Raw genomic sequence first — 15,614 nt, 5'->3', positions numbered from 1 at the left:
TTATTGTTTGGATACATAGGAAGGAATTCCGTTTGATTCATTACTTTCAATCTATTTATCAAATTTCATGGTAAATGGCTTTAGTTTGTATGACCCATGCTTGTGTCTAGTGTACTTATAGGTGCATTTTGTTTATAATATTAACCATTTAAATACTCATTTAGGAAATCGTTACAACTTGTCTTTACTCATACAACAGAAATTTATAACTACTGAATAATAAAAAACTTAAAGCATTTTATTTTTTACTGGAATATGGTTCCTTACAGAAGGCTAACAAGCTGGATAGCTACAATTTGGGATGGGGAATCTATGAATTTAGGCCAAGGGCCTATTGTTGGGTTTTCAAGCAAATGAGGTTTGGATTGCCATGTTGGTTTTCATTAACATTATAATTTAACAACTTAAAGATATTTTCCTGTGGTCTGGAAACTTAAAAGACATTCACCTGTAGTCAGGCAAAGGTGAAGCCTAAATTACTCACTATGACTGTTTAATATAAATATTAAATAACACCTCAGGTGTTGCTTAGTTTCTCTGTGAAGTGTGGTTTTGGTCAGTCCAATTTACTTCTAAATCCTATAATAGTTGCCGTATGAAAGCATATCCCAAAAATTAGCTCAAGGGAAGAATATTTTGTAAGTAGAAATTAGGAAAAGTAAAGTTTGTTTCTTATAAATAGAGATGGAAATTATAGCTAGAGAAATCCTTCATTCACTAAATTCAGATTGCAATCTCAAAAGGTTGTCATCGATCTCGAGTATTAGTTGATTGTAATACTAGAATGCAGATTCCTTTTTACATCTCAAGTATTTTTGTAGCAAAAGTGTCAGCATCGACTCTATATGATGCAAAAACTAAAAATTGATATTTCATTTTATTAAGCGTGTAAAATGCAAACATATGAACATGGATTTTTTGTAAGCCATGTTGCTATTCATAAGACAACATGGAGATTGTAGCATCTTTTGAAGCATTTATACTGCCATCTAAATGGATACCAAAAAATCTATAATGGCTATAAACCATGGAAAAAAAATAGCTCAGCCAGTGCTCATATCTCAAAACTTCAAAGTTTCTAACTGCTAATTTGTGCCCAAGAGTGTTTGTACTTGGTCTAACAATGTCACTTTGTTTTGAAATAGAAAAGAGCCATTATAAATTGATGCCAAACTTTTTACAAATAGCAATGCCCCTTTATCCAGGACATCACAACAATTTTTAAAACGACCAAAAAAGTGATGAGAAATCTCAAAATCCAGTGTTGCAGTATAAATTTTTCCTATCATGGCTGATACTATACACCAATTGCCATTTTGGATTGATAACCTTGAGCAATCAAGAAGCATAGACAACAATAAACTTTCTTCTATTTACCATGTACAATGAATAGATGCAGTCCAGTTATCCCAGAGAGCATTTGGAACTCCATTCATTTGAAGCCCTTGGACATTGATTTCGTCACTTCTTAGCCCTTGGCCACTCTAGGAACTTTGGTGTGAATCTTAATGAGCACTCCACAATCATGCCTTTGGATTCAATCATACTAGCCTACATATCCCTACTAAAACCAAATTAGAATGCTGAACTTACAATAGACAATATGTGCCTTCAATTTTTTAACACTCAGCTTGGGTTTGGGTCTGCTTCCACCAACAATCACGGTGATAGGGAAAATCACAAACACAACACAATTGTTGCCGGGAATAATCATTATGTTATGTTGTTATATTATGTTTATGTTGTCGTCGGTAATAATGAGTTACGACGGTCAGTTAGTTAGCCAACGGGTAGGTAGTTGGAGTCACGACGGTTGTGTCGCACCCCTTCGGGTATTATATATTGTGTACCTTTTCTTCGAAGTATGATCATGTTAGTTGTGTCAGATGTAATGTTATAAGCACTTATTGTACATGGACTGTGGAATTAATACAGAGGCTGGTTATTTAATATATTTCCATTATGTTCTGTGCATTTACTTTCTGCATTTAACCGTTTACCCGAGAGGGCAAACATTCGGCGCCGTTGCCTAGACGAACTTGGGAACGGAAGACACGGATGGCGCACGGACACAACGGGCCTACCCATCGGTGAGATTTACCCAGAGGCTGACGACGCTCAAAGGGAACAATCGTCGTGGGACGCAGAGCGTGATGGCAAGAGGCGAAGGGGAAATTGAACCTTGTAATAATCCTGACACACTGCTGATATAAATTGTGGCCGAAAGGCAAAATAAAAATAAAAATAATAAAAGTTTTTTTGTGTACGTGGCGTGTGTTTGCTGTGTATGGAAGTGACTTATGCCCAGTAGACTAAATAAGGACAAAAATAAAAAGATACAGAGTGACGAATGAGAAGTGGCACAAACCGTGTTGAATCTCAGACAGTAGATAGAACGAAGGCGTAGGCTAAGGTAGCTTGCCGAGGGACGACCGGCCAAGGGGTTGCCCGAAGGGAACCCAAGAGGTGTCACGGAGGTTGCGGAGGCAGAGATAGACGGAGAGAATTACACTGTCATAGGGTTGCCCGAAGGGAACGGAGAAGGAGTCACGGAGGGTGCCGAAGGAGAACTCTACAGTTCGCCAGAATACCACCGTAGGGTAAGAAGTCGGGAAGAGTTGGTGGAACAAACAAGGCGAAGTCTAAACCTGATCGACGCTACCAGAGACTTGCTAAAGAATTTGTCCATTTCGGAGGACAACCGGAGGGAGACAGCGGAAGGTGACGGTACGACCGAAGGTGCCGAGGGAGCACAAGGGTACCGTACGAGAGGCAATTTGTTCGGTTCTTTGTCAATAACTTTTTCTGGAGGACCCACGAGTGGAGGTTCAGTTGCAGGAGGCGGAGGATCGCCAGGTACAAGCACACAAGGAATTAGAGGAGCGAGACCCAGCGGTGGGATGGCGAGTAAACAAAAATTGCCAAAGTTCACAGGGGAGGGCAAGGAAGACCCCTTATGGCACTGCCGTACATGTGAAACCATTTGGTCCGCCAATGGAGTAACAGACCAGGATGACTGGGTACAGCAGTTCCTAGCCACGTTACGAGGAGTTGCCATAGATTGGTACTCCGATGTGGACAAGCAAAAAGTGGCCGTGTGGGCCAATCTACAGAAGGAATTCACGGGGGAGTTTCGGTTGCTTCGTGATGACAATGAAATTGTAACGGAGATATACAGTACCAAACAAGGTACTAGGGAGACAGTACGGGCATACAGTCGGAGGCTAAAAGAACTCTTGGGTAAAATGGAAAGCCAACCCGCAGATGGATTGAAGAAATGATGGTTCGTTGAAGGGTTGAAATCCTCCCTACGGAGGAAGATGAAAATTGTACCCCCGACGTCATATGACGACGCTTATAATAGGGCGATGGACCTGGAGAGTGAACACAAAACATCAAAGAAGAAGAAAAGTAATAAATCCTCATCCGAGGACGATGACTCTTCATAGGAAAGCAGCAGCGACGACGAGGCTGGCAAATGGGTGCAAGCGCTCCAGAAAGACATGGAGCGAATGAGAAAGGAATTCAAAATAATGAGAAGCACTGGTCGAAACGAAGGGGACATATGGTGCACTGAATGCAAAGAGGAAGGGCACACAAAGGGTACTTGCCAAAAGAAGGCATTCTGCAAGATTTGCCAAGTGATGGGACACTCCACCAAGGAGTGCCCATACAACATGAAAACCCAAAGTACGCAAATGAACCAGGTGCTGTTCACGGAGCAGGCCACAACATCCGCTCCATTGGGTACTGGCCAACATACTAACACAACGACATCATCTGGAGGATACCGGGACAACAGACGCGGCGGCGGAAGGAATAGCAACAATAACAATAATGGAAGCCGTATCCAGTATGACGCCAAGGGCCGGCCAATTATCCAATGTAGGGCCTGTAATCAGTGGGGGCACTTCGCCCGTGATTGCACGAAGGAAGCCACCCCTTAGCACCTCTGCCGTTGGTGTGGGCTAGGCGACCATGAGGACGCAAATTGCCCGCAGGCAGGGGTTAATCTCCTCAACATTGAGAAGGCTGAGAAGACTGGTGAGAAAGAAGTACTGGTGATCACCCGCGCCCAGACGAAAAAAGCCACTTATCCCGACCCCCGTACGGAGAAGGAGAGATTACGGGAGGCAAAGGCCAATATTGAACGTGAGATGACGATCGAATGACGGGACAATGAGGTGGCGAGTACATCATTCCGTACGGAAGCGGAAAATAACATCATTGGGCAAATCTTGCAGATAGAGGTGCCGATAAAGGTAAAAGACCTTCTAGACTCTATGCCACAATTGAGGACTGCCATCCTCACCAATGTGCAAAGCACCGCAGTGTCGAGTGCACCACAGGTAGGGGTTCCCGCCACCGCATTATCGAGTGCACCACAGGTAGGGGTTCCCGCCACCGCATCGTCAAGTGCACCACAGGTAGGGGCTCCCGCCACCGCATTGTCGAGTGCACCACAGGTAGGGGTTCTCGCCACCGCTTCGAAGAGTACACCACAGGTGGAGGTTTCTGTCAGCCCTTCGACTGACCCGATGTTACTAGCCTTGAGCAGTGGTAGACACCCAGCTGTGGTAGAAATGGGTATCCATGGGACCATTCTGAAGGACACCATTGTGGACGGGGGATCTGGGGTGAATGTACTACCAAAAGAAACATGGAAGCGGCTGGGGAAGCCCACCCTGTGGCCACCCACATTCAACCTGGTGGGAGCGGACCAACACGGCATTAAGCCACTTGGCCTGTTGATGGCCCAGCAAGTGACAATTGGTACGCAACCATTCTTGTTAGATTTCGTGGTTATTCCCTCGAAGAAGAAAGGCTATGACGCCATCTTGGGGAGAGCGTGGTTGATCAATGCGAGGGTAACCCACAACTGGAAGAAAAATACACTTTCCATGGAGAAGGGAGGGCGGAAATATACCATTGACCTACACACCCAAGATGTCGGCAAAAAGCTCGCCTCTTCCGACTCGGACTCAGAGGACTCTAATAAAGGGGAAGGGGGTCCCAATGAAAGCAAGGGCAAGAACGCGATGGAGCCGAACAGTGAAGGGGTGCTCGAATTCGAGGGATGTTTTGAAGATGAGGTATGCTCACTTAACGGGCTCTTCCACTGGCAAATGGAGGATTACGAAATGTTCCAAAGCTACAGGCTCGAAGTAGAGGAACCAGAGCAACCAATAGAGGTGTACCTGTCGGAATACAAAGAATATTGGAAGGGAGACGCCCCAAACCCTGGCGACGTAGATAATCCGAAGAGTGTTGGCAACGATTGGAACCCTGTATGGAAGACCGCAGTCTTCAAAATCTTTATTATTCTTCTTCTTCTTATGTACGGGAAGGAGACCGTGGTCCCTATAGAATTTTTGGTTCCAGGTCTTCGGATGGACATTGAAAATAGATTGGCCACCAACGGGTACAAATTGAAACCCTACCACGCGAAGCGCGCAAGGGACCCGAGAGGCCGGACGGACACCCGAGAGCCCGAAGGGGGACCCGAGAGGATGGAAGGGGACCTGAGAGGCCGGGCAGGCGACTCGAGAGGCATAGGACAAAAGCAGGAGACTTTTGGGCGAGGAAAACCGAGAAGGATGAAGGGCGATCCCAGAGACAGGGGACCCGAGCCGAAGACTCTCTAGACAACTTAAAAACAAAAAAACAAAAAAAACAAAAAAACCAAAAACAAAAACAAAACAAAAAAAAACCGTACGGTCGTACGAGACAGTTAACTTTACGGCAGGAAAAAAATTGTGAAAAAAACACCACCGCACGGGGCCGTACGACAGATGACCGTATGGCTGGAAGAAAGAAGGAAAAATAAAAACAAAAAAAAACGACGACGACCAGATTTAAAATGATTCGCTGGAGTTTGAAGCCAAGACACTGGAAATTTAGAGTGGAGAAGAAGGGTTTTTGGCATCTTAAAATATCACAGAAATGTTGTGCGCCATGGACTTTCGTATGGTTATGAGGGTTGTAAATTGGTGTTGGCAGCGGGGGCGCTGCCCCTCGACCCCGCCTTGTACTGCGACAGGGAGCGCACCTGGGGCGCTGCCCCAGGACCCCGCGAGGGGCGCTGCCCCTCGACCCCGCGGGGGCGCTGCCCCAGACCCCGTTGGAGGCGCTGCCCTAGACACTTTTTCGAGTTGGGCGAAGGGCATCTGAGAAGTCATGGTAAGTGTGGGTTGTTCCGTACGGTGAGAAAGAAGCCTAACGCTAAGCATTGGCGGGAAGCCATAAGCCGTAGAGGGAGACAGATTTGGAGGGTGTGAACAAACAGAGTTGCGGGAAGGCATTGTAGAATCCGCACAGTTGTATGACACCAGGGAGTTATTTAGTTCAGTTATTAGCCTTTGGGGAGTGTGATGGAGGATTTGAGGTGTCTCCTAGCCTTTGTGCCAGCGGATTGTGGCCACCTCCAGGCATGACTGGTATGCTTTGAGGAACTCGGAGTATGTCTCAGCTGGATGTGAGGTTGCCTTGGTGGATGCACAAAGGGCTCGGGAGGAGCTGACCACCAGGTTGGAGGCAATAGTCGCGTGAGACTTAGTTCAGCGTACCCAGGAGTTGGATGCCGGAAGAGCAGCACGGGTGGCTATCGAGGACAAATTGGCTAGGGAGACAGTATCATTTGAGTAGCAGTTGGTGGAAGCTGAGACTGAAAAACGTGTTTTGCAAACAAGTTTGGGTTAGGCACAGGAGGACTGTGATGGCAAAGGAAGCAATATTGGTGAAATCCGCACTTAAGCATCGGATGGTAGCAGAAAAGGGTTTTCAGGCGAGGATGCAGCAAGTGTATAAGATCCGGGCCCGACTGGCGTCAGTAGTTCCTGCCGTTCATCTCTATTTGGTATTAAGTCGTCGGAGTCGACTTCTTTTCTTGGGGGGGATGATGTTGCCGGGAATAATCATTATGTTATGTTGTTATATTATGTTTATGTTGTTGTCGGTAATAATGAGTTACAGCGGTCAGTTAGTTAGCCGACGGGTAGGTAGTTGGAGTCGCGAGGGTTGTGTCGCACCCCTTCGGGTATTATATATTGTGTACCTTTTCTTCAAAGTATGATCATGTTAGTTGTGTGAGATGTAATGTTATAAGCACTTATTGTACATGGACTGTGGAATTAATACAGAGGCTGGTTATTTAATATATTTCCATTATGTTCTGTGCATTTACTTTCTGCATTTAACCGTTTACCCGAGAGGGCAAACAACAATAGTTAAGGCTTTATTCACAACTAATTGGAGCCTTAATATCCTACATGACAACATTGTAATTTATGGGGTTCAAAATGCTCAGTCAGATAGACTAATTGAAACATATGGATTAGTTTATAGTTCTGTATCTTGCTAGTGTCTTTTGTTTACTCTTCTTTTTGATAAAACTAATACTTGAAATAATGAACAGATAGAGTGATAAAATATATCTTTATCGATGCATGAGGTTATAATAGAAGTAGACCAAAGATGATCAGCCAAGGATCAAGCTTCTTTCCCTGACTATGCAAAGTTTATTTAAAGGGCTCTATGGTCTCCAAGCAAAACACAACCATCTGTGAATTGATTCCTATTATTACCCAAAAACTGCGAAACAATGCTAATTGCATCATCCTTCCAAAGTAAATTCATCTTCAAAACTACAAAGGAAATACATAATCATTAAGTAACATTAGGTAAGGTTTCCAAATCTAGGATGGTGGTAGAGCAAGGAAGACCTTTTGTTGATGCTTTCCATTGGCTATTAGAAAAACCTGGTCATAACTTGATCATTCTACAATCAGTGATCATTTTGCGATGAAAGATGGATGCTGATCAGTAGGGATGGTTTTAGCTGGAAGTAGAAAGCAGAATTGACAGAGGAAACTATGATCATCAACAGATTGAAATGTATGCAGAGCATTAGTAGAACCAATATAGCCAAAATGCAAAGCAATATATAGAAAATGCATTCGCCAAGGGCCATACAATTTAATGAACTATAGTTGTGGACCAAACAAACAAGGAACTCAATTTCAATGCACATTAAACTTTGAAAATGCTTCAGCGAATGGATCTTTAAACCTAACCAGTACTGTAGGCACTTCAAGATTTTGTTCAGTATTCCCATTTGCATCTTGAACTTATTGTATAAACAATATAGTTGAATCTTGTTTAGAAAGACATACCTCATGAATGTGCAAGGTAGAAAGTGTGTGGACAAATTGTGCCGTAATCAACTGTACAATCCAAAAACTCAATTCCAAGGGAATTTCTAAACATCAATTGTACAAACACAGTGAAGTTTGTTGGCTTGAGGCTCATACAATGGAGAAGACAATTTCCAAGAGTCATTGTACAGAATAAAAAGCATGTGTAATAAGTAAGTTCTACAATGAGAAGCTGCGTGGGGTGACTAGGCCATTCAATGAATAGAGAACTATAGAAATTGGGCCATATGATCAGAATTAATTTCCTCTATAGAAGTAGGTCATATGGTGGAGTGTTCTAAAAGAGTCGTACACAATGAATAGTTGATGAGGGTCATATGGTTTGGTCTAAAATTGTGTTCAGCACCGTATAATGAAGACAGATTGTTGGATGGATAGTACACTTGGAAATGAAAATAGTGGAAAATTACACAATAGTCCCTTTGAGCCTATCGTACAGTGGGAAGAGTATTAGAATTTTAGATGTTTCCTCAAATGTAATAAAAGACCTCTTACAAGTGTATTTGATTTGTTGCACAAGAAACTCCTTTAATGCCATGCGGCAGGTCCCCAATTGCCCTTGGTGGGATACAGCTTGGAAGTTGATGGTCTATATGGCCCTTTTTTCACTTTTGGATCATATATGACAACTTAAATTTGTTAGACACTATGGATTGACATGCTATATTTTAAAAAAATAAATAGTAAAAATTTATTATAGATTAAATATAATATAGTATTTTAATTTATAATATTTATTGTTATAAAAATACAAATTGGTTTAGAATATTTTGAAAAGATAGGATATAATTGTTTTTAATTGCATAAGGCATATTACACTCATATAATGGATGTAAAACAGTATGTTAAAACTAGAAGCATTTAATTTGATGTAGTTGTGACACTCAATGCATGAAAAACAAATTTTTTTTTTTTTTTTTTTCTCGTCTCATCTACCACTCACTCTGATTTTAACTCAACAATCAATTTTGTCTATCTCCAACCTATAGATCCTGAACTGAAATAGTTAAAAACTCTTATTTTTAATTTTTTTATCTTTTTTCCACCCTTGTGAAATATTAATTTTCTTTTTTTCCATTTTCTTCTTGTGAAGCCTGCCTTTTATTTTCTCTGCCAACATTAATATTTTTTTGCTCCACACTGTACGATACCTTTCCCTTTTCTGTAATTTCCCTATGAGGCTTGCTTTGCTTTGACTGCGATGTTGTGTCAAAATATACGAGTAGGGTCATTACTAACCTTTGTTATTTATAGGCTTCAGATTCAGGATCTCAACCTCAGCGTGATTGCAGATTTCGAAGTTGAAGAATTTAAAATATTGATCAGTTTAATCGTATTTGCGAGTAAATGTTCTTTTGGTTCTGAAATTTTTCGTAATATAGCAGAGGATTAAAAGTTTTGTGTGTTCGATTAGATTTCAAACTCGTGTTTGAATTTCTGTATTATATTGTGGGTTGTTGGATCAAGGAAGAATAGAAAACAATTGGTCAAGAGGTTGGTGTGTGGTATGACAAAGACAAAGAATGAAGCTAGAATATAAATTTGAACTATGTGTTGAAAACCAATAAGACAAAAATTAAGAGGATTTTTGAGTAAGGGGAGAATGAATGAATGAATGTTTGTTTTTAATAACGTCCATGAGGCCAAACAACCTATGGGACCCACAGATAGCTAGCAAAGAAGCATGCAAAGCCCAAACAAACCCAAACAAAATAGTGTGACTGTTAAACCTCCTTCTCCTTTTGCATCTTGGATCTTTTGTTGTGTATCTTGATTAGGAAATCCACAACTCTTGTTATCTTTTCTTTGTCAAATAGGTTACTCAAGGTGTTGACATTTAGTGTCTCAACATAGTTGATCCGAATGTCATTGTAGGCTGGACACTCCATGATGTAATGCAATTCTGTCTCCACCACCCCTTGAGTGCAACATCTACATCTTCTATATTCCCATTCCTCTTTGGGTATCATCCATATCCCTGTTTCGCATCTAAGTTGATGTGAGTTGGGCCTTATTTGAGCAATTAACATTTTTTCCTTCCACTTTATGCCCATTTCTATGTTGTTCTTTTGTGTATGGTCATGTGTGGGATTGAAATGTTTGATATAGTATTCCTTTTTCCTCTCTATTTGACCTTCCCATATGTTTTCTTTGAATTTTTCTTGCACATATTTTTTTATTTCTCCATTGTTATTTGGGCAATCTTTTAGGTTAATATCCCATTATTTATCCACTTAATGTTTTGTTTCATCCATGTGCTCTTCCTTCTGTCTAGCCTCTCTCCCGCTGCCAATTTTGGCCAGCGATGTATCTCCATGTTTTCTAACCTCCTTTAGTAACTTAGCAGCTGGAACATAGTTGATGCCTCAATAGGGAAAGCCCCTACCTCCGCTAGGACAATCTCATATGGGATATAGATGACTTAATCTTGAGGCTAGCCGTAATTAAATGTTTTTGTAATCTCTCTATTTGTCTCCATTTTCTTGTTGAAATGCTACTACCCCATACTTCACATTCATATAATACCATCGGATCCACAAGAAGCCCAAAAAGAGTTTTCTCAGAGTTCCCCGGGGACGCGTACCCAACCTGAAAACCCCCGTCCCCGTCCCGGGGACGTTTCGGGGACTTGGGGACGGTTCCCCTCATCCCCAAATTGCCCTATATTTTGAGGGGACGTCCCCGAAACGGGGGGACGCCTGCCCTAGCTATGGGGGACGTCCGTACGTCCCGGGGACGGCTGGGGACGGCTGGGACGTCCCCAATCCGTCTTGGGGACGGCCAGACGTCCCCCATATCTAAGGCCCTTAAAAAATATTAAAAAAATTTAAAAAGTTGTATTTTCAATTTTTTATTTAAATTTTCTAATTTTGGCCCCTTATTAATTCAAATTGTTATTAAAAATTAAAAAAATTAAAAGATAACATTAATTAAATTTTAAATTTATTAATTTAATTCATAATTTTAACAATGAAACTATATGGCAGCAGTGTAGCCTTTGGGCATTTTGACACAGAGATTAGAAAATAAGTTTTTTAATTTTTTTGGCATTTAGTAGTGTAGTCAATAGAAAAATAACACCCAACGCCTTTATTAAAGAATAAGTTTTTTTGGCCTTGCGGGGCGTTGCCCCTCGACCCTACCCTGTATCGCGACAGGGAGCGCGCAAGGGGCGGTGCCCCCAAACCCCCGTTGAAAAATTTGGGGGGAAACTGCGTCGATAGAAGTAGGGAAAATTTATCCTCCGAGTCTATTGATATGCATATTGACAATGTGAATGAATTGAAATTCTGATTTATGAATGCATAATTGCATATTGTCTATTGAGTATTAACAATGTTGTATGTTCAGAATTTACATTCTAAAATGTTTTCAACTTTTCATAGTATCATACACATGCTATATCCATGTTGTATTGTTTTCATATGAATATAATGTATGTATGCATGCTTTATCCATGTTTTCATATGAACATTTAGAATTTTGAAATTTCCTTATATATTTTAAATTTTTCTTATATTTTATATAGCCGTCCCCTTTGCCGTCCCCCGCCGTCCCCTGCCATCCCCGTCCCGGAAACTCGGGGTAACTTTGAGTTTTCTTAGTTTTCCAATCCCATAATTCAGCTCTTCTACATCTATTTTGAAGTGAGTATAAGGCTTTCCAACCCCCTTGGATCCTTTTTGCTCTAGATGTTTCCCAGTTGAGTTTATTGTGGAAGTCTAGGCCAAAGTACTTGTATTCATTGACCAATTGTAAGAGGTTGCCCTCAAAAACAAATTCTCTACGGAACTTATTTCTCTTCAAGGTAAAGATCATGACCTTGGTTTTGCTAGTGTTCACCTGCATCCCCACCTCATGAAAAAAATGTTCTAGAGCCTTCAAGTGTTCTTTCAAATCTTGTGTTGTTTTTGCCATTAAAATAAGATCATCATCATATAAAAGCAACTTTATTACATAATTGGTCAAATGAACTCCCCCGTCACCAAACTTGTCTATGGATTCCTCTAATTTGTCAATGTATAACCCCAATGTCACTTCTGAAGCATTATGATAATCCTTGTATGGTTCGTATCTTAGCCCAAACTTGGTCATACAATCTATGAACAACGGCTCTATATTGTACCGGAATTTCCAACTCTTCCATTCTACTCCACAATTTGCTTCTGGGTACTATGTCAAAAGTTTTTTTGAAATCAACAAAGTAGCAAAAGACTTCCCCTCCCTGTTTATCCCAAACCTTCTCAATCAAATGTCTAAGTGTAATGCAATGATCAATGGTAGAGTACTTTGGCCTAAAGCCCACTTGCCCTTTTGCTCTCTTTCCCTCCTTTCCAGCCCAAATACTGATTCATCTTTCTATCATACTCCCAAAAGTTTACCTAAGAGAGGATTGATCATTATAGTGCGGTAATTTGAGGGGTTATTAATGTCACCACTTTTGAGCAAGGGGATGACAAGACTAGTCGACCAATTTGTTGGAAATCCATTTTGGATGACTCCATTGAATATTCTTTTGATGTGAGGCATGAGGATTTCCAATCCCCATCTTAAATGTGAGGCTTGTATGCCATCTATGTCTCGAGCTTTACCCACCGCACGCTTTCTAATTCCTTCTTTAATATTGTCTGAAGAGAAGAGTTTAATTCTTGATCTGATTGTGGGTGGGGTATCTTTGTCCCGATCTCTCTCATAGCTGCTTTGCATATTCTAGCCATTTAAGATCTATGATATTATTTTCTTTGCCTATGTCTCTTTGCTGCAACTCTTTCCAAAAGCCTCTTGGGTTGTGCCTCCCAAGCTTAATTAGCTCTTTTCTTCTTGTTTGCATGTAATCTTCTTTTTTCATTCTCACTAGTTTTGTATATTCCTTGTTATTACCCCGTATTTTGACCATTTTCTTTGCTACCTTACATTCTTCATCATACCATGGGTTTGCGGGGAAGCTATTCTTGCTGCCCCTTTTAGGTCTAGACCTTTTGCATGAGTTGAGAGCCCTAAGGATTATAGAGGTCAACTTGACGCTGCCTATCATTTCCTTGTTTGAATTGACCAACCCATTGGCTCCCTCAACATGCAGCTGTTTTTTGACCATTGCTCGAAAGATTTCTTGGTTTTCATGTGTCAAGAGGATAGTCCCTTGAATGATCTCTTTCTTTTCTATTTGTTGCATCTTCTTTTGGTGTTGATTGTCTTTTTGCATGCTAATCTTTACATATATTGGGCTGTGATCTGATTTCATTTCTATGGGACAGTCCTTCACCTCTATATCTATTACACTTGTCACAAGTTTTTTTGAGCTTATAACATAATCCACCACACTCTGACCATTGTAAGTGTGACATGTAATGTTCCCTGAGCTCGGCCAAGCCTTTAAACCGGTGCATATAATCAGATCATACAAGCTGCAAACTCCTAGCAATTCTGCCCCATAATGTGTGATAGCTCCCTTTTCATCTTGAGACATTCTTTCCCATTTTTGGCTCCTTTCTTCCTCTAACCATAAAGGATTATCCCCTATTCCCTCCTCAAAATTAAGGCAAAGAGACTGGTTATTGGCTGTTCTAGCATTAAAGTCTCCAATTAAGATGATTTCACCTTTGTGGTTATACGCTGATATATCTTTTTTCAGGGCTGCATAAGGGTCCTCTTTGTCTAATTTCCTCTTCTTATAGAATTTTGAGCCATAAGGAGCAAAGTAGCATGCTGCAAGATAGATTATGGACTTTTTATCCTCTATTTTTATCCATATGTATTGCTTATTCGAAGACGTGCATAAGATTATTCTGCCAGATGCGTGCCAATAAAGACAAGCTTCAAATAAAATAATAGCAGAAGGGACAAATCTTTGTGAGCAGGTCGATTTGTTAGCTTACATGGAGGTATTTTGAAGGCGCTTGATGCAAATCGTGGAACATTTGGACAGGAGATGAGTGTTTAATTATAAGATTTATTGCAAGATTATAATGAGTCGAATATTCATATCTATGTGGTGCGGCTTGAAAGGGAAAGTTTGGCTGTTTTTTATAACTATAATCGTGGGGTTAAGACAAGTGAAATATGTTTTTCTCGTCCACCTCATTTCCTTAGGAGTGGTTTTTTTCTAACTGGGGAGTGTTTGGTTGCTTTAGTTTAAGTGCATGGGTGTCTGAAGTTTGTGGGAGTCCTTGTAAGCTTTAGCGTGAGTATTTGAAAAAGAATCGAGGTCTTCCTGCCAGTAAACCACTTTATTTCAATCGCCAATTATTTGAAGTTTATGCATGGGAGTATCCAGGTCGTGAAGGTGAAAGAAGAAGTTCGGGGGTCATATTGGACCACCATCACACTTACTGATTTTCTATAGGGGCGTGGGAAGAAGATAAGTCTAAAACAAAGTGAATTGAAGTTTACACCTTGCTAAGCGATGCTATATGTATATGCAGTTTGTTAACTGAGGGGAAAAGAGTATAAGGAGCTGAGAATGGTTTGTTTATTCTGTGAAGGGTCGTTGAGATGTTATGAAGATGGTTGGGCAACATGGCAAGTCTAAAATCTGGCAGATAGGGGTCGTGGAAATAATTCAGTCATACCACAGGCTACGTGGGAGCTTTATAGGGCCTATTTAATCCATCGTTGACTTTCTACCTAAGGTTTGAGTGAACAGAGAGGTAAAATATGAACAGTATCAGCTCCAGCAGTACCGATTAGTGAAGATTACCACTGCTGTGCTTTTCTGAGCACTGTTATATGCAACTCCAGATAGTAAATTGTATTGAAAGGTCAGGAATACTCTGATTCTGTAACTTGTTTTCAATTATTGTAATAATGAAATAATTCTATCTCTTTCAGTGTCTATGTATTGTTCCTGTTCAGTCAAATGCATCTTCTTAATGTCTGTGTTAAAAAACCCTGCTCAGTACAAATAAATAAATATCATTACCTCGTACTGTTTCTTGAGTATGAATCTTTATCTGATCATTGGATAATTAATGCATATCCACATTATTAAACTTCAAACCAGTAGCCAACTTTGTTATATCAGCAATATGAATATCTGTAGCAGTTTGCATGCAAAGTGTTTGGTAAAATGTCTGATCAGTTGATGAAGAGAAAGTGCAATATTGATGCAAACAATTGGGTTGGAATTTGGGGTATCATCTTACATAGGGGATGTCCCTTGTTGCCCTCTTGCCCCTAAAATGTCCAAGGGGACAGTGATGAGGGTTTGAGGGATGGGGGGGGTTTCCCTGTGTAACATAGGACTAATGGGGCCATTTGTATTGATCTCCCCTCTCTCAACCTTCTGTCTTGAAGTAAGACAAAAATAAATGCTTCCTTCTTGTAATGCTATTGCAAAAAATTCGTGTACCCAACAAAAGGTAAAATTTGAAAAAAAAAATACAGATACCCATGCCCTAGCTC

At 40.9% G+C, this 15,614-nt stretch overlaps 1 protein-coding gene across 2 annotated transcripts in view; it reads left to right on the top strand.

Annotated features, from left to right (window-relative positions):
• LOC131067616 (uncharacterized) overlaps positions 1-15,614 on the top strand; it is a 90,546-nt gene that overhangs the window by 37,122 nt on the left and 37,810 nt on the right. The window lies entirely within an intron of this gene.

Source organism: Cryptomeria japonica, chromosome 5 (assembly GCF_030272615.1).
Source record: "Cryptomeria japonica chromosome 5, Sugi_1.0, whole genome shotgun sequence".
In the NCBI taxonomy this organism is placed as follows: domain Eukaryota; kingdom Viridiplantae; phylum Streptophyta; class Pinopsida; order Cupressales; family Cupressaceae; genus Cryptomeria; species Cryptomeria japonica.
This window is presented reverse-complemented; position numbering and strand designations above follow the sequence as displayed.